The following is a 25,888-nucleotide window of genomic DNA, read 5'->3' as shown; positions in this document are numbered from 1 at the left end:
AGCCATGAACTCATTAGGGAAGGCAGAAGGGATAAAGCTTGTTGATAGTAGTGAACTTGGGGGTGGCAATATTCAATGGCCAACGTTATGACTATGACATGAAGTAATTTGCCTTTGGCCTATGATAGCCTTTCTGTTTATCAGTGAAGTGAGTTATCTAAATGTTGTTAACATCATTGATTTTTAACTCACCTTTAATTGTTAATAATTTATGTCTAAATTATCTTTAATACAAAACACTATTTTTTTTACTTTCTTGGATTTTTTTCTTAGAAGGTAACCTTTTAAGAATGTTACCAAAATCTGTTAATAACTTATAAATGAAATTAAATAGGCCCTTGATAATGGTTCTTTCAGACAGATTTTGAATAAACGAAACAAGTAATTTCAGTGATTTATAAATCACTGATTTATAATTTATAAATTTATTACATAAATTAATATAATCAGTTGTTTAAAGTTTAATTCTTTGGTCTGTAAACTTTCTTAAAAATACATCTTTTTTTTTTTGGAGGTAGAAAGAACAATTTGTTCAAAATAACAATTTGCTGTTTTCCTTGCATTAAGAACATCCAAGCAAGTTTTCATCAGTGGTGAAAGAAAAAGTAGACAGTTGGTGATGAGGATCCTCTTTCTCTGCCACTTACTTCTTACAGTTTTCAGTAAATAGAGTTTATTTTAAAGGTTGGCGTGTGTGTGTGTGCTCAGTCACTCAGTCATGTCCATCTCTTTACGACCCTGTGGACCGTAGTCCACCAGGCTCCTCCATCCATGGGATTTTCTAGGCAAGAATACTGGAGTGGGTTGCCATTTCCTCCTCCAGGGGACCTTGCCAATCCAAGGATCAAACATGCATCTCTTGTGTTTCCCACATTGCAGGCAGATTCTTTACTGACTGAGCCAAAGATTGGTAGTTTGGTGATTTAAATAAAACCCTTAAAATGAAACACTGAGGTTTTACTAACTCTGGGTCCCTTTGCTTAACTCTCGTTTGCCCCTATTTTGCATACCACACTTGTAAATACATTCACTCATATACTCATTCATTCTGTACATAGTCCTTGAGCACTGCCTGTGGGCAAATGGGAAACAAAGCTGAACAAGACATGAGTTTTGTTCTCAGTATGCCTACTCGACGTGATATTGTAGATTGGATCAATCTTCTCTGTCCCAGTTCATGCCTTTCTGTATTACAGAGGGTGGATACCTAGAAATAATAATGGATACCTAAAATAAACTCTATTTACTGACCTAGCAATAACGTATCAATCAATTACAGATTCCCTTGTAGCTAGAATTCCATGTAGGCACTAACTTTCACTAAATTAACACACCCCACTTAAAACTTTGAAAATGAAAGTTATGACCAACCTAGATAGCATATTGAAAAGCAGAGACATTACTTTGCCAACAAAGGTCCATCTAGTCAAGGCTATGGTTTCTCCTGTGGTCATGTATGGATGTGAGAGTTGGACTGTGAAGAAGGCTGAGCGCCAAAGAATTGATGCTTTTGAACTGTGGTGTTGGAGAAGACTCTTGAGAGTCCCTTGGATGGCAAGGAGATCCAACCAGTCCATTCTGAAGGAGATCAGCCCTGGGATTTCTTTGGAAGGAATGATACGAAAGCTGAAACTCCAGTCCTTTGGCCACCTCATGCGAAGAGTTGACTCATTGGAAAAGACTCTGATTCTGGGAGGGATACGGGGCAGGAGGAGAAGGGGATGACAGAGGATGAGATGGCTGGATGGCATCACCGACTCGATGGACATGAGTCTGAGTGAACTCTGGGAGTTGGTGATGGACAGGGAGGCCTGGCTTGCTGCGATTCATGGGGTCGCAAAGAGTTGGACACGACTGAGCGACTGAACTGAACTGAAGCTAAACAATGAATTTTAGTGATAAGAGCACTTAACACAAGGAGCCGGAAGGCTTTTTACCATAGTCTAATGACAGATAATCATCTGTGGCAATAGGAAGGAGTTTACTATAGTTTTTACTGTCAACTTCTCTACAACTTCTCCTGTTTTCTTTACACAACACAATTTTTGACTTCATTATATTAGTTTAAAAGTTTCATTGTATGTATTGACATACACATGATGAGTTCTGGTTTGCTTATAACTTTTATGTATGCATGCTTTATCGCCTGGCATGACATTGCAAGTTCCCAGTAAATAAATGACTCTGATATTTTAGGCATACACTAGACACTTAATAAAAATCTTGATAAAAATATCCAAATCTACATAAGATTTGCAGAAATTATCCGAGAACTCTGTGATCCCATTAAACCATATACAAGCTAGAGATTAGCACAGGTTATCCAGGCTTTTGTGATTCCAGAAAAATTGGCTCACACCTCCATCTCACCTGCAGTGGAAGACCTGGCCTCCCTGAGAACCTCTGATGGTCCTCATGGGACAGGTTTGGGGTAGGTGAGAAAGGCTGAGATTACCCAGGTCTTGTCTGGCCCCAGGTTCTGAGTCCTCTAACTGTCCCAGTTTTGCCATCCCATCCCATGGTGAATAGTACCTCAACTCATTTGCTGACTCAAATGTCAATAGCAGCCTTGATGTCAACTTACTGATGAGTTTGAGCCACAGAGAGGGCTTCTATGGCTTATAGTAAAGTAGGCAAATGCTTTTCTGCTGGTTATTAAGAAGTTCTGTTTCTAACAGTCCTTTTGAGCACCTGACCTCTGTCAGTCTTTCTCCAGTCATTTCTTTGTCAGATCCAGCTTCTTAACACGCTGCTGTCGTTTTGGTTCTGTTGTGTGCTCCTTTCTGTCGATTTTACTCCCATCTCCAATCCTCATTAATTGTGTGAGTGGAGCAATCTGATTATTTGTTGATTTACTACTCTCTCCTCCTCTTGCCATCCTCTTGGATTAAGTTAAAACCTAACTTCCTCACTCAAGGAATTTCCCAAACAAACAGGGAACAAACCTCTTGTGTCATTTTATATAATGTATACTTTTTATATAATGTATATTTATGCAAGTGACAGAGACCATGTATTCCAGATTCTTCTGTTGGAGGAGAACTTAAATTCCTGTCAGGAAAAAGGAGGTAAAATTGGGAGAATAAATTATGCTAATTTATGAAAAACCATATAGACAGAATTAAAATGTCGATTGTTAAATTGTGATACATTCTTGAGTTCTGTCCCCCTTTGGAAAAAGCAGTAAGGTATTATAAAAAATTTCTCTCTTTTTAAAACTTTGAAACTGTTAGAAGTGAACCTAGCTTACTAGAATTCCATTATGACGACATTGAAATCCTGAAATTTACAATAAGATGTAAATTTGTTTCAATGCCTTTAGAATTTTAAATTCTAAATATTAAAATGTTTTGCTATGGATCAATCAAACTTTTGAAAATTTAAAAACCCTGCCAAAACATAGGATTTTAATGTATTAGATGGTTTAAAATAAACAAAAAGCCTTATGCCCTTGCCCATCTGTGAGCCAAAAATATATTGGCTGCTAGGAAATCACAAATCAGTTAACAAAGGCATCGGAGATTTCTAAAGCAAGGGAAAGCATTCAATTAAGCCAGAAAAGCTTTTCCCCCATCTGATGAGTCTTCTGTGGCTGGTTCACATTGATACTCCACAAAACCTGAGAAGAGAACACCACCCAGTGCCAAATGAGAAATTGTTCTCCGACCTGCTCATTGGCTTCCAAATCTCCTGCTTTGTCTTATGAACAAACAAGCCTGAGGCATCTTTCCTACTTTGGGTTAAATTCAGACTGTTTGTGGTAGATGGTATGTTACCTGTCTCAATTTACTTCTCTCCACATATGATACTTCCAGCTCAGAGTTCTGACTACTTTAGATAACTTAACAGTCATTTATTTTAGAGCAAAAGATATATGTGCCTAGGGAGGAAAGTGGTCTCAAGCTCCCTTATGTTGAACTAGGGAAAGGCAATTCTCTAAGGCAGTTTTAAAAATAGAGTTTGTTGTATGCTTTTTTTGAATATGGAAATGATGCATTTTCATTTGGGAAAATATTGAAAAAGAAAAAAGTAATTATACCCAGAAATGATCGCTGTTATTATTTTTCTTTTACTCTAGTCTTACAAATACATTTAAATTTGTATAAATGTATATATTCTACATAAAAGAAATAAACTTTTTTTATAGTACATTATGAGATCATTCTATGTTATTGGATATTCTCCTAGAGTATTATTTTCATTGGCTAATAATATACACATATACCATAATTTATTTTAATTAACCCCACACTGTTACATATTTTGGTTTTTTTCCTGTTTACTGTTTCAAATCATACTTCAAAAAAATGCACATGCTTGTATATATGTATGAAATTGCAGCCTTTTCATTATAAAAAATACTGATAATCACAGTTTCTTCATCGAGAAATATGGTAAATTTTTAAACTATTTTCAATAGTTAAAAATAGTGCTCAGTTGTCCTCAAGAAATGCTGTACTGCCAATAGTGTAGGAAAGTGGGCATTTTCTTGGTTTTTTTGATTGACATTGTTTACCTTAAGCTTGTTTATTTCAATATTTATCATTTTTGTGCTTTTTTCTAGAGATTACATAAATGTTATTATATTAGTTTTCTGTTACTGCTCTAACAAGTTACCACAGATTTAGTGGCTTTAAAAACCTCCACAAATTTATCATCTTATAGTGTCATCTTATAGTTCAAGACCAGAATTGAAGTGATCTCATGGGGCTAAAATGAAAATCAGTAGAATTCTAGGGGAGAATCAGTTTTCTTGCCTTTCCTATCTTCTAGAGGCTGCCTGCATTCCTTGGCTAGTGGCCCCACTCCATTGTTAAAGCCAGAAAGGACTGGCTGAGTCTTTCTCCTAACACTGTCCCTATGGTTCTGATTCTTCTGCCTCTCTATCCCCCTTTCATGAATCACTGTGATTGTGTTGGCCTACCTGGATAATCCAGAATGATTTCCAGCTGATTAGCAACTTTAGTTCCATCTGCAACCTTAATTCCCTCTTGCCTGTAACATAACACATTCCATTCACCAGCTCTGGGATAGGACGTGGATATTTTAGGGTCATGTTATTCTGCCTACAACCTGTTTCATTTCTTACAAGGAAAAATACAGCATAGCAAAGAACTTTTAATGAATAGGTATACATGCAATTTGAATTCTACATTCATATTACCTAATGCATATATATGTATGTATATGCATGTCATTTTATGTATACAGATGATCCCCAGCTTAGATGGTTCAGCTTGCAATTTTTTGACTTTATGATGGTGCAAACGTGATATGTACTTAGCAGAATCTGTATTCACATTCTGACTTTTGATCTTTTCCTAGGCTAGTGATATATGGTAGGATATAGTATGATCATCATACCATCATGAGAAATGCTGGGCTGGATGAAGCCCAAGCTGGGATTAAGATTGCCAGGAGAAATATCAATAACCTCAGATATGCAGATAACACCACCCTTATGGCAGAAAGCAAAGAACTAAAGAGCGTCTTGATGAAAGTGAAAGAAGAGGGTGAAAAAGTTGGCTTAAAGCTCAACATTCAGAAAACGAAGATCATGGCATCTGGTACCATCACTTCATGGCAAATAGATAGGGAAACAATGGAAACGGTGACAGACTTTATTTTTTTGTGTTCCAAAATCACTGCAGATGGTGACTGCAGCCATGAAATTAAAATTGTGATCAATTTGCTCCTTGGAAGGAAAGTTATGACCAACTTAGACAGCATATTCAAAAGCAGAGACATTACTTTGCCAACAAAGGTCCATCTAGTCAAAGTTATGTTTTCCCAGTAGTCATGTATGGATGTGAGAGTTGGACTATAAAGAAAGCTGAACGCCGAAGAATTGATGCTTTTGAACTGTGGTGTTGGAGAAGACTCTTGAGAATCCTGCAAGGAGATCCAACCAGTCCATCCTAAAGGAGATTAGTCCTGAATATTCACTGGAAGGACTGATGTTGAAGTTGAAACTCCAGTACTTTGGCCACCTGATGTGAAGAACTGACTCATTTGAAAAGACCCTGATGCTGAGAAAGATTTTAGGTGGGAGGAGAAGGGGACAACAGAGGATGAGATGGCTGGATGGTATCACGGACTCAATGGACATGAGTTTGAGTAAACTCCGGGAGTTGGTGATGGACAGGGAAGCCTGGTATGCTGCAGTCAATGGGGTCGCAAGGAGTTGGACACGACTGAGCAACTGAATTAAACGGAACTGATGGTCTGATCACAACGGTAAACAGCTGATTCACTGACAACCATTCTGTTTTTCACTTTCAATACAATATTCAATGGATTACATGAAATGTACAACATTTTATTATAAAATAGGCCTTGCATTAAATGATCTTGCCCAAGTGTAGGCTAATGTAGTGTTCTGAGGACTTTAATATAGGTGAGGCTATACTATGATATTCAGTAAATTAGGCACATTCGATGCATTTTCAACTTACAATATTTTCAATTTATGATGGGCTTATCAGAATATGACCCCATTTTAAATCGAGGAAGATCTGTATATACAGTTCTAGGCAAAATCCTTAAGCTTCCTTCTGGATAATTTCTCCATTAAAATTAGGACTCTGATACCAGCCCTATCAACTTCACTAGACTGCCTATACATTTTGGTAAGCAGCAATGATAGGTGAGCTTACAAAGGAAATCTGGAAAAATCATTATTGGAAAAGAAATTGCTGCATTGGTATATTCCATATTCTAGCACTAAAAAATAATGTTTTGGTTGTATTTTCTTGGCTTTTTTTTCTGTCACTGATGCTCTGAAGCAGCAGTACCCAACCTTTTTGGCACCAGGGACCAGTTTCATGGGAGACAGTCTTTCTACAGATCAGGGGTGGGGATGATTTTGGGATGAATCGAGTATATTACATTTTTTTAATTGGAAAGTAATTATTTTACAATGTTGTATTAGTTTCTGCTGTGCAAAAACACGAACCAGCCATGTGTATGCATATATCCCCTCCCTTGTGAGCCTCCCTTCCACCCTGCCCGACCCCATCCGTCTAGGTCATCACAGGGACCTAAGTGCTATAGCTAAGCTCCCTGTGCTATACGGAGCTAAGCTCCCTGTGCTGTACAGCAGCTTCCTGCTACCTGGTGGGATGAACTGAGAGATTCGCATCAACATATTAATATATACACAACCATGCGCATTATATTTAGCGTGCGCTTTATTCCTAGTATCATTACATCAGCTCCTCCTCAGATCATCAGGCGTTAGATCCAGGCTGCCCTATGGGATCTCAGAGTATTTTCATTATTTTAACATTGCTTCCTGGCAAGGGACAAACCAGTACCTTGAATTTTGCAGTAGCCATTTGAAATGTATTCAAATCCAAAGGTTTAGAATGTATATTGCTTCTTTTGTGACTATTAAAAATAATTGTGTAACTTTCCATGGACAGGATGCACCTCACAGAGATCAGTGATACTGTAGTCTACTGAAATATACCAAGACTGGAACAGAGTGTCAACAAGAACCAGCCCAAATAAAATGAGTATGAGGAGCCTTCCTGTAATAAGGTTTAAAGTGAAGTGATCAGAAATATTTTTTCCTTTAGCATACAGTTGAAAGGAAGGGCAGAAAAAGGGGAAAGCCAATCACCATGTCTCAACTTCATCAAGAAGCACTCCAAAGCGAGAGAGAACAGCCCAGACACAGTTTTAACACCTCTGGCTTTCAGAACACAGTTGGATGTAATGTCAACATCAAGGAACTGACAGAATGAAGCTAACTGGTGTGAGAAAAAAGATCCACCCTGCTTCTTGTGAAGACGCTTCTAAATAACAGTTGTCTAAACCTATTGATAAGCGTGGATGCATTATTAATAAAGCCAGCGGTCTGCCTGGTGCTACTCAGATGGTTCAAGCATTTAGTAGGAAGCATTGCTGTGAAGTTCTGCACAAAATAATGACATTGTCTGTCTTAAATCAAAACAAATGGCTGTCGCAGGCTCTGGGGAGGCTGGGTGGAAGCAGCTGCTTTCCAGAGAAAGGCAGAGGGCCACCACCTGCTGAAGACAGGCGGGCAAGCGGTGGTCCACTGAACATTGACTACTTAATAATTCAAGATAACAGGAACCCCTGGCTCTTCAAACATGGCACTGCCCCTTCATCATGGGCTTTTCTTTCCCCTAATGAGCTCCTTGAAGAATGAGATGCTAAAATGTCTTCCAGCAATTCTCCAAAGACTGGGACTCAGACTGCCATAATGGAAAGTTCTCTGCAACTAAAGGGTCTGATTTCATACTTTCTCTCTCTCTTTCTTTCTCTCTTTTTTTTTCTTCTCCCTCCTTTTTACCCTCTCATATTCCCTTTCTTTCATTGTTTGTATTGAATATTTCTTCCATACTTCCATGGACATCATAAGAATGCCAGGTAAAATACAAAGTCAAAGGAAAGCTTGAGGATCACTTTCTCCATAAGCTTCTGGTGGATTTTAAGTGTTAAAGTGTTAGTTGCTCAATCATCCAACTCTTTGCAACCCCATGGACTGTAGCCCACCAGGCTCCTCTATCCATGGGATTCTCCAGGCAAGAATACTGGAGTGGGTTGCTATTCCCTTCTCCAGGGGATCTTCCTGCCCCAGGGATTGAACCCAGGTCTCCTGCATTGCAGGCAGATTCTTTACCATCTGAACCAATTTGGATGGGACTTCCCTCTGATCCATTAATGGAACAAAGATACCTGGGTGGTCTGATTAGGTTCCTATGAGAATCACTTGGAGAAGATTGTGTGTTCCATGGGGCATTTCTCATACTTGGAGACTTTCATAGCCAATCTTGAAGATGAATCCAACTTTCCTATCACGTCATGCCAAAGGAGAGAAACTCTTGGGCTCAGCAGAATGATTCTAGCCAACTGAACTGCCTGTGTTGTCACATATGAAGCCTGATTCTCATGACTCAAAACAAATCAGAACTGTAAGAGAGAATTTGAGGTTTAACTGGTCACACCAAAGAAAAATATTGGCAAGGTGATATTTTCATTTATTTGTTGAATAACAGTTTCTTAGTTCTTCCCCCACCCACCTTTGTTTAACAAGGATTTATTGGACACTATAATGCATGGAGAAGGAAATGGCAACCCACTCCAGTATTCTTGCCTGGAGAATCCCATGGAGGGAGGAGCCTGGTAGGCTACAGTCCATGGGGTCACAGAGAGTCAGACATGACTGAGCGACTTCACTCACTCACGATGCATGAGGCATGAAACTGGGTTCTGGGAAAACAACAGTGATGAAAGCCAATCTCTGCTCTTATGGGGTTTACACTCTCTTCATGCTGTGCTTTGTCGCTCAGTCATGTCCGACTCTTTGTGACCCCGTGGACTGTAGCCCAGGCTCCTCTGTCCTTTGGGATTCTCCAGGCAAGAATACTGGAGTGGATTGCCATGTCCTTCTCCAGGAGTGTCCCAACCCAGAGAACACCCTCTTTATGGATATACAAATAATAAACTAGTAAAAATATATAAAGGCAGGAATACTGACGGTGTCAAGTGCTTTGGAAGATGTAGCAGAGTTTCATGGAGGGCATAACAGGATTAGGGAAGGAGATTCCTACAGACAAGAGTTGTGAGGACAGTATCACAGAGGAGGTGACATTTTACCCACGTGAGAAGGAACCAGCCATGAAAGAAGTCAGATGACAGACTCTCCATGGAGAAGGAAAGCAGTTGTAAGAATTCTACAGGTCCTACCAGAAAGCCATCATGTTGGGAGCAGAGTGAGTGAACAGGATAAGGTTGAAAATATTTATCCACAAGTACATGTATTACATCATTACAGGATGTGACTTTCCCAATGCTCATTCTTCTCTCATTCCTTAGGAACAAAGTCTTGATTTTTAAAAATAGCAGCATGTCTAAATAAAAGATTACATTTCCTGATCTCTTTTGCTAAGAATGGTTAATGAGGTATAAGCAGAAGATATTAAGAAGTTGGGTAGAATTTCTGGGCAATCTTTTTAAGGGAATTGACTCAGCTAGAAAACATGACCTTTTGACCTTCCTTCCCTTCGTGTCTTTTCTTGCCTGGAATTCAGGAATTAAGCCGGAGATCCAGCAGCCATGTGGGGCCATGTATCAATCTTGAGAATAAAAACTGTGATTAACAATAGTGGAGCACAAACTAGAAGAAGCAGACTTCATGTTAACTAGGGCACCTCCATATTAGCCTCTGAATGCCTAGCCCCATGAAAGAGAAAAATGAACCTCTATTTTACTCCATCCAATTCAATTTATACTGAATTGTTACATGCAACAGAATATAATTCTTTCAGAAACACCACACCTGGTGCCTTAGACTTCACCTTTTGTATTCAAATACTGGTTATTGAAAGAATGAATATGTTTACTAGGAAAGAAGACATTGGTAAGATTTTTTTTTAAAGAAGTATTTTGAAAAGAATTTTCTCGGTACTAATAATACTCTTGAAAAAGTATTTTCAGAAATGATGCATATATACATTATTTCATCCTTTTATTGTTTAAAATGAGACAACTTGAAAGATCTTACAAGTAGAGAAATGAAAATCCCAAAATGTTCAATGAGCCAGGAGGGACTTTGTCAATTCTAAATCCCTGATCTTTTGAGTTTAACATATTATTACTTGTTATAACTATTTTTTGTGCAGGAATGAAAATAGGTCATCTAGTCATATTTACCTTTTACCAAAATCATTCCCAGAATTAGTTGTATAAAATAGTTTTTAAAAATTAATGGGTTTTCTTGGCTATGTCTTCCTTTTGATATTATTAAGCACCATATACCATCTTAGGACTTACGAACCCATGTTGTAAGTGAGACCTCATCATGTTTATAGTCCTATGAAATATCATGCACAGTAGCAATGACTATTGACAAATTTTTGTCCTCCATTTTTACCCAGAGAAAAGTAAAAATGTAAAGGTGGAAATATAATTGTTCTCCTTAAGTTGCCATTATTTGTCAAATGACATTTGAATTGCTTTACAATTAACCTGCTTATGGTGAAGTGTCAAATAGCAAAGATTTGAGACATTTGAATGAAAATTCTGATAGAGAAAACCATTGACTTTACCAGTTTTGTTTAGTAAGTGGAAACATCCTTTGTCTACTCAGTTATACAATTTATTTGTTGAAAGGAGATGAAGCATAAAATCAATGTTGTTTAAAATTTAGAAAACTCATACTGAGAAAAATACCCCAAACCGTCAGAGGTGTGGTTATGAAGGTGACAAATCTGTGTATAACTATCTTTGATTCAAAGATGTGTCTGTCTGTGTGCTCAGTTTGACTCTCTGCAACCCCATGGACTCCTCTGTCCACAGGATTCTCAAGGCAAGAATACTGGAGTGGGTTGCCATTTCCTTCTCCAGGGGATCTTCCCAACCCAGGGATCAAACCTGGGTCTCCTGCATTGCAGGCAGATTCTTTATGATTTGAACCACCAGGGAAGCCCAAACCAAGATGGGATTAATTCTATAAATAAAGTGATGCTGAAACTCAAGGAGAAAGTAATTATGAATATGGGAATCAAAGAAGGCTTCTGAGATGAGAGGACATTTGATTGGAGTCTTGAAAGACAAAAAAAGGGAATTCCCTGGTGTTCCAGTGGTTAGGACTCTGCACTCTCACTGCCTACCAGAGGCCCACATTCAGTCCCTGGTTGGGGAGCTAAGATTTCAGAAGCCACGTGGTATATGCCCTCCAGAAGAATACAAAGATTAGATTTTGAAAATCTTTAGTTCGCAGACTATGAGGGAGCCATCCAGGCAGAGAGCAGCACATTCGCAGTCTCAGTTCAGTTCAGTTCAGTCGCTCAGTCGTGTCTGACTCTTTGCGACCCCATGAATCGCAGCACGCCAGGCCTCCCTGTCCATCACCAACTCCCGGAGTTCACTGAGACTCACGTCCATCGAGTCAGTGATGCCATCCAGCCATCTCATCCTCTGTCGTCCCCTTCTCCTCCTGCCCCCAATCCCTCCCAGCATCAGAGTCTTTTCCAATGAGTCAACTCTTCCCATGAGATGGCCAAAGGACTGGAGTTTCACCTTTAGCATCATTCCTTCCAAAGAAATCTCAGGGCTGATCTTCTTCAGAATGGACTGGTTGGATCTCCTTGTAGTCCAATGGACTCTCAAGAGTCTTCTCCAACACCACAGTTCAAAAGCATCAATTCTTCGGTGCTCAGCTTTCTTCACAGTCCAACTCTCACATCCATACATGACCACTGGAAAAACATAGCCTTGACTAGATGGACCTTTGTTGGCAAAGTAATGTCTCTGCTTTTGAATATGCTATCTAGGTTGGTCATAACTTTCCTTCCAAGGAGTAAGCGTCTTTTAAGTTCATGGCTGCAGTCACCATCTGCAGTGATTTTGGAGCCCCAAAATATAAAGTCAGCCAGTGTTTCCACTGTTTCCCCATCTATTTGCCATGAAGTGATGGGACCAGATGCCATGATCTTCGTTTTCTGAATGTTGAACTTTAAGCCAGTTTTTCACTCTCCTCTTTCACTTTCATCAAGAGGCTTTTTAGTTCCTCTTCACTTTCTACCATAAGGGTGGTGTCATCTGCATATCTGAGGTTATTGATATTTCTCCTGGCAATCTTGATTCCAGCTTGTGCTTCTTCCAGCCCAGCGTTTCTCATGATGTACTCTGCATAGAAGTTAAATAAGCAGGGTGACAATATACAGCCTTGATGTACTCCTTTTCCTATTTGGAACCAGTCTGTTGTTCCATGTCCAGTTCTAACTGTTGCTTCCTGACCTGCATACAAATTTCTCAAGAGGCAGGTCAGGTGGTCTGGTATTCCCATCTCTTGAAGAATTTTCCACAGTTTATTGTGATCCACACAGTCAAAGGCTTTGGCATAGTCAATAAAGCAGAAATAGATGTTTTTCTGGAACTCTCTTGCTTTTTCTATGATCCAGTGGATGCTGGCAATTTGATCTCTGGTTCCTCTGCCTTTTCTAAATCCAGCTTGAACATCTGGAAGTTCACAGTTCACATATTGCTGAAGCCTGGCTTGGAGAATTTTGAACATTACTTTACTAGCGTGTGAGATGAGTGCAATTGTGCGGTAGTTTGAGCATTCTTTGGCATTGCCTTTCTTTTGGATTGGAATGAAAACTGACCTTTTCCAGTCCTGTGGCCACTGCTGCATTTTCCAAATTTGCTGGCATATTGAGTGCAGCACTTTCACAGCATCATCTTTCAGGATTTGAAATAGTTCAACTGGAATGCCATCACCTCCACTAGCTTTGTTCATAGGGATGCTTCCTAAGGCCTACTTGACTTCACATTCCAGAATGTTTGGCTCTAGGTGAGTGATGGGTCATGAAGGTCTTTTTTGTACAGTTCTTCTGTGTATTCTTGCCACTTCTTCTTAATATCTTCTGCTTCTGTTAGGTCCATACCATTTCTGTCCTTTATCGAGCCCATCTTTGCATGAATGTTCCCTTGGTATCTCTGATGTTCTTGAAGAGATCTCTAGTCTTTCCCATTCTGTTGTTTTCCTCTATTTCTTTGCATTGATCTCTGAGGAAGGCTTTCTTATCTCTTCTTGCTATTCTTTGGAATTCTGCATTCAGATGTTTATATCTTTCCTTTTCTCCTTTGCTTTTCTCTTCTCTTTTTTCACAGCTATTTGTAAGGCCTCTTCAGAGTCTGGTGAGGTGCAAGTATTTGGTAAATTTGGGAGAAGAGGAAAGGTTCGATTCTTGGAGGCAGGAGATGGGTGAGTAGACATGGTTTGGGGCTTAGTGTGGCACCCTACTCCAGTACTCTTGCCCAGAAAATCCCATGGACGGAGGAGCCTGGTAGGCTACAGTGGGGTCGCTAAGAGTCGGACACGACTGAGCGACTTCACTTTCACTTTTCACTTTCATGCATTGGAGGAGGAAATGGCAATCCACTCCAGTGTCCTTGCCTGGAGAATCCCAGGGATGGGGGAGCCTGGTGGGCTGCCGTCTATGGGGTCACACAGAGTCGGACACGACTGAAGTGACTTAGCAGCAGCAGCAGCAGCAGTGACTTTTCTTCTTGAGAACCACACATTATGAAGGATACAGAAATGGGAAAACCTCACTCAACTACCTGAGGGACAATTAAAGCAGGAATAATGAAAAGGGAAATAGGGTGCTGGGCAAGAGAACAGCCCTGTTCAGGCAGGCAGCCACAGGCACTTCCAGTAACAGTGAAACTGGCATGAAAGGAACAAGCCATAGATTATTTGGGAAGGATCGTTTAGGCAGAGAGGGCAGAGCACAGTATTTTTAAGAGATTGAAAGTGTGTTGAGAGTTGTTGAGAGTTGACGGGGGAGTGGCAGGCAGTAAGGTTGGAGGCATGTGTAAGAATCAGATCACAGCCATGTAAGGAACCTGGGATTCACTCTGAGTGCACAGGGAAACCATGGGAAGGACTTATTCCTGGAGATGGAAGGGTTTAGTTTATTATTTACAAGGTCATTAACTGATTAATGAAGAATAGATTGGAGAGGGAGCAGAAAGCCATTGCAGGAATCTGAGTGAGCCATGACCATGGTTTAGACTGAGGGATGGCTGTGAATATGAGATGCTTGGGAGGTAGTCAGGTGTTAGTCGTTCAGTTGTGTCTGATTCCTTGCAACCCTGTGGACTGTAGCATACCAGGTTCCTCTGTCTATGCAATTCTCCAGGCAAGAATATTGGAGTGAATATGCATTTCCTACTCCAGGGGATCTTCCTGACCCAGGAATTGAACCCGGTCTCCTGCATTGCAGGCAGAATCAAGTATGACTCCCTTAAAGCCTTGGAACTAAAGTTATAATGAAATTCTTCAAGTCATCAAATTCAGGAAGAGGTTTTTAAAGAAGCTGAGAATTCCCTAGTATTTTCAAGATTCCCATTCTACTTAGAAATTATAGAACAATAAACAAAGATAGGGACTCTGATGTTATAAAAGTCAGACCTACTTAAATCATAGTCTCCCTTCAAGGGACCCACAATTGTTTTTAATGAATTAATTTCACTAAAATCTAAAAGTGAATGTCCTAAAATAAGCATAGTACTTTGTGGTAGTTGTATTAATTTTTGGTTTCTCTTGCCACAGTGTTGAATGTCTTCTTTAGCCAGTTACATTTTCTTGTTTATTCTGACAATTTATAGCTTAATCTCTTTTTTTTTTCTGATGCTAATGATGAAATATTTATCTCCTGTGATGGTGGACAGTTTCAGTTGAATAACTGAATATTTCAAAACTAATTTTAAGCATCTAATTATTTTCCTACCAAGACTTTGGCTGGTTTGTTATAAAGAGTGAAGAAAAAGGATTTATTGCCCTTCCCAGTTTTGTACTTGATTTGGTGGAATGATGTTCTGAGCAAATCCAAAAAGAGTAGGAAAGGAGCCGTATTGTGTGAGTGCTATGACTTTACCTGTGTAACTGCTTTTTGGCTAAAACCGATCTTTCGATAGTCTACCTGTTACAATCTCAGGCATGCACAGGTTTTTAAACATCTGAAAAGCCACATATCTTTTTGTTCTCAAATTTCAAAATAAAAGTTTTCAGAGCTCAGGTAAATGAGAAGGTCAGTAATGTTTTTCTTGATTACCGCTGTTCCACCATCTAGAAAAAAGAATTTCTTTTGAAAGATGTATTTTTAAGTGTCTTTCAAAGAAGTTTGGATGTGGGCTCCTGGTGGTGCCCAGGAAGTGAAATGAACCATAAATGAGACACATCAAAAGTAACTTACAAAGAACTTTTTTAATATTAAAGTGATGAATCAGAGCTCAAATTAACAAGTAAAGGAGTCCGCCTATATAATGAAAATCTTTTTCCAACATAACACTTCATTATAAAGGGAGTTTTTCTATAATAGAAGCAAGTGTAATTACATTTTTATATATAATTAGGACATTATTATCATTTCACCATATCAAAGTTCATTATAAGACATCTCCGATACATTTTTCATAGAGCAAAAATAAAAAGAGAACAGGAGTCCTTCAATTAGACTCATATAAGGACATCCACAGAGACTGAGAGAAGCTGATCAAACAGCTTACTTAGCCCAAAAGGGACCAGGTAGAACCCACGTTGCTTTTATGACACAGAAGTTGCTTTTTTTGTATCCCATATAATTTCTAATTATGGTTTTTTACCCTGTTCGTATTCAACCATGAGAAATTAAAGGTGCAACGTTCCCAGCTGGAACCCAACTTTCCCCAATATTTCAAACTCTGCATCACGGCTCCCTGGTGTTTACTGGGCTGTGTGGAATTCTTACTCTGCCCAATGCAAACACCTGTCAAGCAGGAGGCAAGCTACAAACTGTTCTGTTTCACCAGTTTTATGAAGATGAAAAAGGTTCCCTTCTTCCCTTGCCCCCATCACCTTGCAATATTTTTGGAAGATAATTAACGTAGCTTCTAAAAAAATTAAAAAGTTACATATTTTTAGAACAGATCATCTCTAGCTGAGTGTGAAAAATGTGTCATGAGTCAGGATTTATAAATGTGAGAGCAAATAAATTTTGACTTGTAAAAGTAGCATATTAACATGTCCCAAGTTAGTTAACACAAAATGCATCTTTTATACATGAGTTTACAGCAAATGTTGCTTTTGGTGCAGATGAAATGATGAAGATAGCATGATCTGAGGAACTGACTCTTAGTACTGCAGCCTCAGAATTTCAGCTTTTTGTCTTACTTAAAGGCCACTCACTAAGCAATGCCGCCATGAATTTATCATTTATGTTCAGCTTGGTTTTAAGATGTTTAGCCTCTTCTCTATATGCAGAATGTGTGGGATGAGCCAGAGAAAGATTTATCTCTGTCCCTCGTGACTTGAACATAGGAAGGTCAGCACTGAGTGGTCAAGGGCGTCCACTTTGCACAGACAGGGAAACTGAAGTATACAAATTGCTGTTCCTGCTCCTAGAACTGGCTTTCCTGTCTCCATGTCCAGGGACCTCTCTGTTCCACCACATTCCAGCAGCACTTGTCACATTTCTCTACAGTTCTCACAGTTTCATAGATTTTTAAAAAATCAATTTGTTATTTCTTCTGTACTAAATAACAGTTTTTGAGTGTTTGTTTGTTGCTGCACCACAAGGCATGTAGGATCTTTAGTTCCCCAGCCAGGGTTGGAACCTGCATCTCCTGCATTGGAAATGAGGCATCTTAAATGCTGAACCACCAGGGGAGTCCTAATATATTTTTATTTTAGAGATCTTGTGTGTGTATATGTGTGTTTATGGTATACCATTGCAAACTTCTCACCCTTTTTTTTAAGATAACAATTTGGTATCAATTAATATGTATAAACTAACAAAAGACATGTATGCTATCTCTCAAACTAATGATTCAGAAGATATTTCAAGGATGCCAGATTTATAATTCTGAATACCAATTTTTATTATTACTGTTAAACTATTAACAGAAATATCACAATTAATTGGACTTGCTGATGAACAGGATTTAAATAAATAGACGAATTATACATGACGGTTTTACCTGGGCTTTATTGATCACTTCATTCTGTGTTTTTGATTCTTCTGGGTGCATATTACTTTGTATAAAATTCCCATAGACCACATATCAAAATGTTAAAGAAGACTACAAATAAACTTGTCATTTATGGCAGAGATGAATTTGAAATAATGCCTTTATTATAAACCTAAGCACATCCCTTCTTAAATGGTAACTCACAGATCTCACAACTGTGAGTAACTCGTTTGACCAGTCACTTATACAGCTATAAGTACAGTTAGTCAGACATAGAGAATCCTGTTAGGAATTAACTTGTCTCCCTAATTTCTTAACTCAGATGTAGTGATCAATAACTTCTCAGGATACTCACAGTCCTGCCTGTAATCCTGACGTGTATACAGTTCTGTCATCATTGTCTGACAGATTAAATCTTTATCAAAAGTAGCAACCAGTCTTTCTGTACTCAGATAGACCATCTGATTATTCCTTTTGAATGTTTATGAAATTTGGTTCTAAATATTAGAATTTTCTATGAGAAATTATTTCTTAGAACCAGATGCCTTCTTCTTTCTCCATCCTAACCAAATTCTAAATGTTCAGATTATAAAAGAATTAAGATGACAGTCTCTATGTAACAGTCTTAATATAATGGGGAAAATCTGTTTAAATACTTTCTTATTCCTTGCCTCATAAATTTAAAAATCTCAACATTAGCATAGAGATATGTCACATTTCCCTCCAAATAACCTAAAAAATATCATATTTCTGGCACATTATTTAAATATGACAAGTTAAATGTCTACCTCCTTTTTAGCTAAAGCAATAAATATATATTAAAATAAATATAATATTAAAATAGCTAAACCATAGTCCGTTGAGAACAATCAACAGAAGAGTGTGTAAATCAATTATTGGATTCATTTTATTAAATTTTTATCATATTATCAAACCATGGAGCTACTCCCTTATCTCATAATAAATAAATGCTTTGACAGAAAATGACAAAGTTTCTGTTGTGGGCAGCATTGTCATCCAGCTGTGTGTCTGTGCCTGACAGCCTAAGTTTTGAGGCTGTCTCTTATGAATTCAGCCTGCCAGTGAGGTGCCTTTGCACAAATTTGTGTGCATTCACTTGTAATTTGGTTTTGCATGCTCTGATTTTTTTTTAAGGTTCACACGCATTTGTTTATATATGATTCTTCCATTTGACTTTAGGCCTTTTGAGGAAAAGGAACTATATTTGCTATTTGATTTATACTTTTCCATGGTGCCTGGTAATGAGCTCTGCCCATCACAAATCTTTAGTAAACATTATTGAATCATTTTCTAACTGCTGATCACTGTTACATGATGGGTTTTTGTTTGTTTCCTTTACTTTAGTTCTAATGGTACTGCTGTCTCCCAAATCAGCTGAAAACTTTCCTTTTCAGAACATCTGCATTTTAAATATAGCAGTGGATACATGTCGATCCCAAACTGTATAGCACAGGGAATTCTGCTCAATGCTATGTGGCAGCCTGGATGGAAGGGAAGTTTGGGGGGAAATGGTTACCCATATATTTAAGGCTGAATCCCTTTGCTATACACCTGAAACTATCACATTGTTAATTGGCTGTACTCTAATTTAAAATAAAAAGTTTAAAAAGTTAAAATGAAAAATGTCATATATATTTCACTCTCTAAAAATATGTTTATAAGAGATAATATTTTTAAAAAATTTTAGTGCTAATAAACTTACAGTTATACATATTAAAAAAAAAAAGAACATGTGAATGCTGGTGGGAAAACTGGGACTGAAGGACTGTAATGTACTATAATGCCCCCACTGCATTTGTGATAAATTCTAAGGTTTCAGAAGTCTTTCTAAGGAAATGTCAAGTAGGTGCTTCTTATTTACAGCAGATGCATCTTTTCACGAATCAAAGGCAGTATAGGTTTCCCACTTTGCTTTTGGAATGCGGGGCTGGATGAAGCACTCTTTTAACCTATCAAAGGACTGATCCTGCGTTCAGAGTCTAAAGTTATGTGGATTCATATTTAATTATGTTGGCCAATTATTTTGCTACACTCACAGGATGGGGAGGGATGGTGACATAGAAGAGAATTCCCAAACCACACAAACTATTGCTATTCCTCCCTGCCGTCACTGCCATAGTATCTCCATATTCCTGTACCTTTTCTCTTCTTTAAAATGAAACTTTCATCTGTGGAAAGAATAGCATTAACATAAAGTGCAACAGAAGGAAGCTGCATTTGGCATAGAGCAATGTGCTGGAAAGGCTTGCAGTTTAGAAATGCAGTTTTTGCTTCTTCAGAAAGAAAAATTCTTCATCTCATTATGTTTACAAATGTAACGCTCTAAATATGTTTTTTACAGCGTTAACTCAAAATTGGACTGATCTAGTATACTTGGAAATGGGAACTCTGTTGTTTTTATTCTTTGGCTCCTTGAGGTTACTATTACTTAGTATTTTTCACAAAGAATGTGTGTATTATATTTGTATTTCTTTCTAAGTAGTGGGTATCATTGGGACAGCATTCAGATGAAATGAAAAAGGTACTTTGTGAAACTTAATGAAGTCACCAATTCTCAAGTCAATATGTTACTTTCTTGTGCAAGAAACTAGAAATTTTATGAAGGATAAATATAAGTATCTAGATCTATTCCCTTTTTAAATTTCTGGCCCTAGATAAGGGGCCATTCATAAAAGGCCAGAATGATTTTGTTTTAAGGGTTTGTTTGTGGCTTCATGTTTAAGATAGAGTAAATCCTGTTATAATACTCCAAGTCAACATCTAACTATATTTCTCCTCTAGAAAATTAGGTAAACAACAGTAAAGTATCACTCACAGGGCCGACCTTTAATTTGACTGTACAACCAAAGAAACAGACTTAAAATGTTTTTTCTTCTTTGAGATTTGTTTTGAAAGAGCTCACTCCTCAACTCTGCACCAAGGCATATGCTTTTTGCAGCCATCAAGTTCTCTGTTCATTCATGCCTGTGTTCATGCCTGTGTACATTTTTTCATTCGGAGAGTTGCTTAAGGATTTACCACAATGCTAATAGCTCCTCTCATGGAGCCCCCAGCCTGGCAGTAAAGCTCACTAGACAAGCAGAAACATGAGGTTAATGCTTTCCACATTTCAGAAGCAGTGTTTGCTGGCTTTTCCTGCATCCTCCTCCAGGAGAGTTGCTTTGCCTGGGAGACTTGCCGTAGGGTTGAAACACCATAGCAGCAGTGATTCTGGTGGGCAGAACCTCCTCTCCAAGAAAAAATGCAGTTCTGACTCCAGTGTTGTGAGCTGCATCTCAAGGGCAGCTTGGACAGCTGTCATGGCCAGCTCATCTCTTGTCTTTTTCTGACCTCTTCTGACCTCATTTCATCCATAAGTAATGTCTGAAGTTTCATACCATGGCTGGTGCTCTGGCTTCAATAATGTAATTATTAGGGTCCCACAGTCGACCAGTTGGCCAGATGAGCATAGAGCACATCTCTCCCAGATGCCCTTGGCGCCTGACAGATGGCAGTGTCAATCGTGTTTAAAGACCTTGTGTGCTTCGGTTTCCTTTTAGGTCCCTTTAAAGCTGTACCAGCCAAGTTGAGTGTGAGAGAGAGAAGGTCCAAACATCAGGGCTGAAATGAAGCTCAGAAACCATTGAGGGAAAAAAAAATAGGGGGAAAGATACTTTGAAAGGACAGGATAGAGACTGGGGAGGAGGGCATAGATATGATTGGGTGTTTGTCTGTGAAACTGGTCCCAGCAATACCCTTTTCCATTCATTCTAGTCATCTTAACTCGAGTCCAGGATCCCATTCTCCCATCCAGCTCTTAGGTATGATATAGAAAAAAGTCCCCCTCAAGACAGACACAACTTCTCGATTTCACTTGCCCCTTGGCAAAGTGTCCTGGTGCGGTGCCCGACCTACCCAACAGTCCCTGTCAGCCACACCCACCTAGTGTTTCTTTAGTAACATCGGCAGAAGGCAACGAATCTCTTCTCATATCATCACTCGTCCAAAAAGCCCAGGCCTGGATAGTCATTTCTTGAAGCGCATCTTCCATGTAACCACATATTCCTGCTCTGTGTGTGTCACATGAGAAGCCAAGAAATCAACATTCCGGGTGACCACCTAAATAACATACACTTAGTTTTATTTCTGCAAAGAGATGGAGGTTCATTTCCAAAAAGCACCGGAGGGTAGCATTTTTTATCTGTTTACAATAAATTGACTACTACTTCCCTTCTCTCAAAATTAAAAAAGTAAATACATTTTGCAATCCAGCAACTACTTTAAGCAAACAGTGCTTTCTTTCTTTTCTTTTTCTTTTTTTTTTTTTTTTTACAGCCTGGGGCAGGGAGGTGTTGCATTCAGTTTTGTCACTCATTTTGAGTCATTCATTCAGGAACACAACACGAAGATTGTGTTCTCTTCAGTGCTGTATTTGGATGCTGTCTGAGGCAACAGAGGAGGGAAGGCATAACTGCCATCTGTGTTCACAGAGCTCACAGTGGAAGAGGGAAGACGAATGAGCTTCCTCCATGTATCTTATTAGATTTGTATGCACTGAGTGCCATTTACCTGGAAAGGAGCTTGGAACTCCCAGCAAGTTCCCTTGGAACTGCAAGATAGCTGTGAGATCATCCAGGGGGGACAGGGGACAAGGTGGTCACGGATAGACATTTTCAGCTGGTGCTCAGCTCTGCTCTTCCAAGTTTCTCCATAGTGTATTTTGAATCCAGCCTCTTTTCTTCAGCTGACTGTGGTCATCACAGTCTGGAGAATCACACATGTCCCTGACAGTCTCTTCTAGAGGGGCCATGTCCTTCCTTTCAGCCGTTAATTATCACAAAAAAGACATCAGATTGTGTCACTCTTTTCCTTTGGCAAAGCTTTCTGTTGCCTTTCTGTTGCCTGTGGTGTAAATTCTAAAAACCTTAGCTCAGTGTAGGAGGCCTGGTAGAGCCTGATTCAATGACTAACCTTAGGGCCCATCATGCTGTTCCCCTGGCTCAGCCTCCCCCAAATACAGCCTAAGCTCCAGCCATGCTGCCGTCCTGCTCATCCGTGACTCCAGGTCTCAACCCCTGCTTCTCCTTCTCGTCTGTCCAGCTGGTACATTTCTCTTCACACATGAAAGATGCAGAACTCAGATGCAATCCTGCCCCATTTGGCCTGGCAGACTGCTCTTCCTTCCCGGGAGAACCACGGCATTTCTTCATTCCTTCAAAAGATGATAGTGCAGCTTTTCTGCTTCCACTGGACCATGAGTTCCTTGAGGGAAGGGGTTGTGTCTCACCCAACCTTATATCCTGGGGACCTAGCAAGATCCCCAGCCCAGAGTGGCATCCTGACCAATCCTCCTTAAATGGACAGATACATGAAAGAGAAATTGACTGTACCTTCTCCAAGGCCTTATGTCATCAATGCCCTCCTTTTATTCATTGTTTAAGAGAGCTCAATTTTGCATTGAGTCATTCCATGGATGTTTCCAGAGTGAGTGTGTGACCACCTCTGGCACACACCTCATTCAACATCAGGCTACAGAGGCATTGAATATAGCTACAAAAAGTCAAGTTCAGAATATGAGCAGATTACTTCTTGAGCCCAGAACTTCTGTCCCTGATTCTCTCAGCTCCCGCATTATTAGCATCTGGGTCAGATCCCTGTGTACGGAGCCGCTGACAGTCTCTATTTTCTTTATTATTATTTTCCTCTGGCTTCGCAGAAGCGCAGCCGTGCTGTTTGGCTGCTTGTGGTTCTGTGATGCCAAGATGTTTTAGAACAATGTTGTGATGCCTGGTCCACACCTACTACCACTGAGACAAGCCCAGAAGTTAAATTATGAAGCAAACGTAAGCTTTGAAGAAATTTTTATTTAATCTGTATTCCCCTGTTTCATCTGCACATCCATCCAGCACAATCTGCATCATTATTAGCCACATCAACTTGCTTAAAAAAAAAAAAAGAGAGAGTAAAAAGTAAGACATCTGTGTTATAGCATTAATATATTCAAAGGTTTTTACTTTCATCTTGCAGGCATTAACAGTGTGTAAATGCAATGTAAGCGCAACCTACAACAGCACGAAGTTAGCAGAAGGAAAATGGACTCAGGAGCCTAGCAAAAGAAGGGAGCCTACAAAAAAAGCAAACAAGGGAAAAATAAAAGGTATGTTTGTGTGGAGGGGACAACCAGGTTAGGGATGATGTAAAAAGCAGAGTTTTATCAAGAAATCAAGTATTTTGCCTATTGCTCTCGCAGAGCCTTCTAATTGCCAGCACAATTTCTAAGGCACTCAGGCAACCCTCAAGCAGTGTGCTGAAGGTGTGTTTGTGCGGCTATGCCCTCTGGCTTGGCTGCCAGCCTATTTCCTTAGATCAGAGCCAGAAGGCAGACTGTTTTCGAATACCGATCACCTCACCCGGACCTAATCCTTTGAGTTCTCTTTGGCATCTATTCCTTCTGCCAGTTTCCTCTTCTGTTCCTCTCTTTTCTTCTGAAGTTGACAACAAAGACATCCTCAGGGTCCTCCTTGATGTAAGACCACTCTTGATGTTATTACAGTGTGGTTTTTCTTTTTTTTTTTTTTTTGTAACCTAAAGTTGTGCTACTTTTATATTCAGCTAGCACAATATTTGCACACCAGAAGATAAAGAAAATGTGAATATGTTATCCAGAGTGATCGTTCCTTTTTAATTTGTGCCCCTCAGTGTTTTTTTGATGTAAACCCCTTTCCTTTCCCTGTCCCTCATCTCCATACCTGATCAAGAACCCGAAGGTCTCTCTTTAGAGACGAGGTTACTTCTATACCTTAAATTGGCCTGACCTGCCAGTTTTAATTTTAAAAATATGGCTGTATGCGATATGGATGAATATGGAATTTCTATGAAGCACAAAACTTTTGAACAGTTCCTGTCCTCTGTGATAGTGGGTTTTTAAAGGGAAATCTCCAAAGAGCTAATTAGTAGACAAGTAGAGCTCAGGCTGAACAAAGCTGAAAAGATAGCAGATAACTAAAAGGACCTGGCCATAGCTGACAAAAATCAAAGCCCTGACAGAGAGCTGGCGGTAACCTTGGGCTGCTAACTGACAGAGACAATAAAAAAAAAAACAAAACCCTCTGAACCTGGCGGAGAGTGACAGCCCCACTAGAGATTCTCGGAAGAGCACAGGACCTCCACCACAAGGAAGTAGGAATCTTCCAGCAGTCAGAACCCAAGGCTCTTGCTGCCCATCTCAACTCCAAAAGATGTGAACTGGCTCCGTTCTGGCCGCCCCTAATGGAGGAGACAGAGAGAGGAGGCCCAGGAGCTTTTTAAAGTTGCTCAACAAGTTTCAGGCTGGCCTTGAACTTGAGGGTGGAGTCATGGGAAGGAAGAATGGGGTGGGGGGCAGCCTGAAATGGAGAAAGAGCCCCCCCCACCCCCCCACCGCCCCCTGGTTGTTGCCTGGGGCTCAGGCGGATGAGCCGTGAATAAGGGCTGAGGGGAAGCGGTGGCTGGGAAAAGCCAGTTCAGGCCAGGACTTAATGAGCCCAACAACCAAGGAAATCCAGTCAGAAATACAATGAATGACTCTTGAAAGAAACTTAAGTCATGCCAAGGAAAAAAAGTGGGGATCAAGGACAAAAGTCATGGCAAGGGCAAGAGTCCTTCTGTGTTAGAACACAGAATTTATAAGAAGGGTGTGGAGCAGACAGCTGCAATTTCAAACCCCTGGAAGTGAGAAATAACAAAAATGATGATCTTTTTAAAACCCTCTTTAGTTCTTTAAGAAGAGAGAGGAAGCTCTGATAGGTTTGTTAGTTTTTAGGCACTAATGAGCCCGCTTCTAAATTTCCAAGGGTGTGAAGGGTGGTAAGAAAGGATGCATCGGTTAACTGCGTGATCTGAAAACATCTCTCTGCATTCATGAGATTCCACGGTGTATTTCTGGGCATACAAATAATTTCTATTTAGGGAAGAAGCCAAGCCCTAACAAAGTGCTACAGCTACGAGGAGGGAGAAAACTTGAAAGCAAGCGCTTAAAAAGCATTCTGCTTTGAAACCCAAATGCTAATAACATACAATAGGTGATTTTCATTATCCCTAAAGAAGGTCTTAGTTCCAGACAAGGTCTTCCGGTTCTGTATTTATTCCTTTCTGAGATACTGAACTCTGAATCCGTTGCAGCCCTTGAAGACACGACCAGTGTTTGCAAACCCCAGGGACCTCATCTCAGAGGAAACAAGCAGACCAGGTGAAAGCTTTAGAAGGATAAACCCAAGGGATGTTTTTAAAAGACAGGCGTGTATTAAAAAAAAAAAAAAAAAGCCATATAAAAATGCTTACATTCAGGGAAAATGCGTCTCAGTTATCTTGTTCAGACTCCAGTGTCTGCCATCATATACTTCAAAATGTTTATCATATT

General features: G+C 39.6%; 1 long non-coding RNA gene across 1 annotated transcript in view; it reads left to right on the top strand.

Moving 5' to 3' along the window:
* The window catches only part of LOC113875160, a 68,497-nt gene extending 44,855 nt beyond the window's left edge, over positions 1-23,642 (top strand). The window contains exon 4 of the long non-coding RNA XR_003506175.1: positions 23,518-23,642. This is a non-coding gene — a long non-coding RNA (uncharacterized LOC113875160). The remainder of the gene's footprint in view (positions 1-23,517) is intronic.
* Positions 23,643-25,888: the final 2,246 nt, after the last annotated feature.

This window comes from Bos indicus x Bos taurus, chromosome 17 (genome assembly GCF_003369695.1).
Source record: "Bos indicus x Bos taurus breed Angus x Brahman F1 hybrid chromosome 17, Bos_hybrid_MaternalHap_v2.0, whole genome shotgun sequence".
NCBI lineage: Eukaryota > Metazoa > Chordata > Mammalia > Artiodactyla > Bovidae > Bos > Bos indicus x Bos taurus.
Note: the sequence above shows the minus strand (reverse complement) of the source record. Positions and strands in the feature narration are given on the sequence as shown.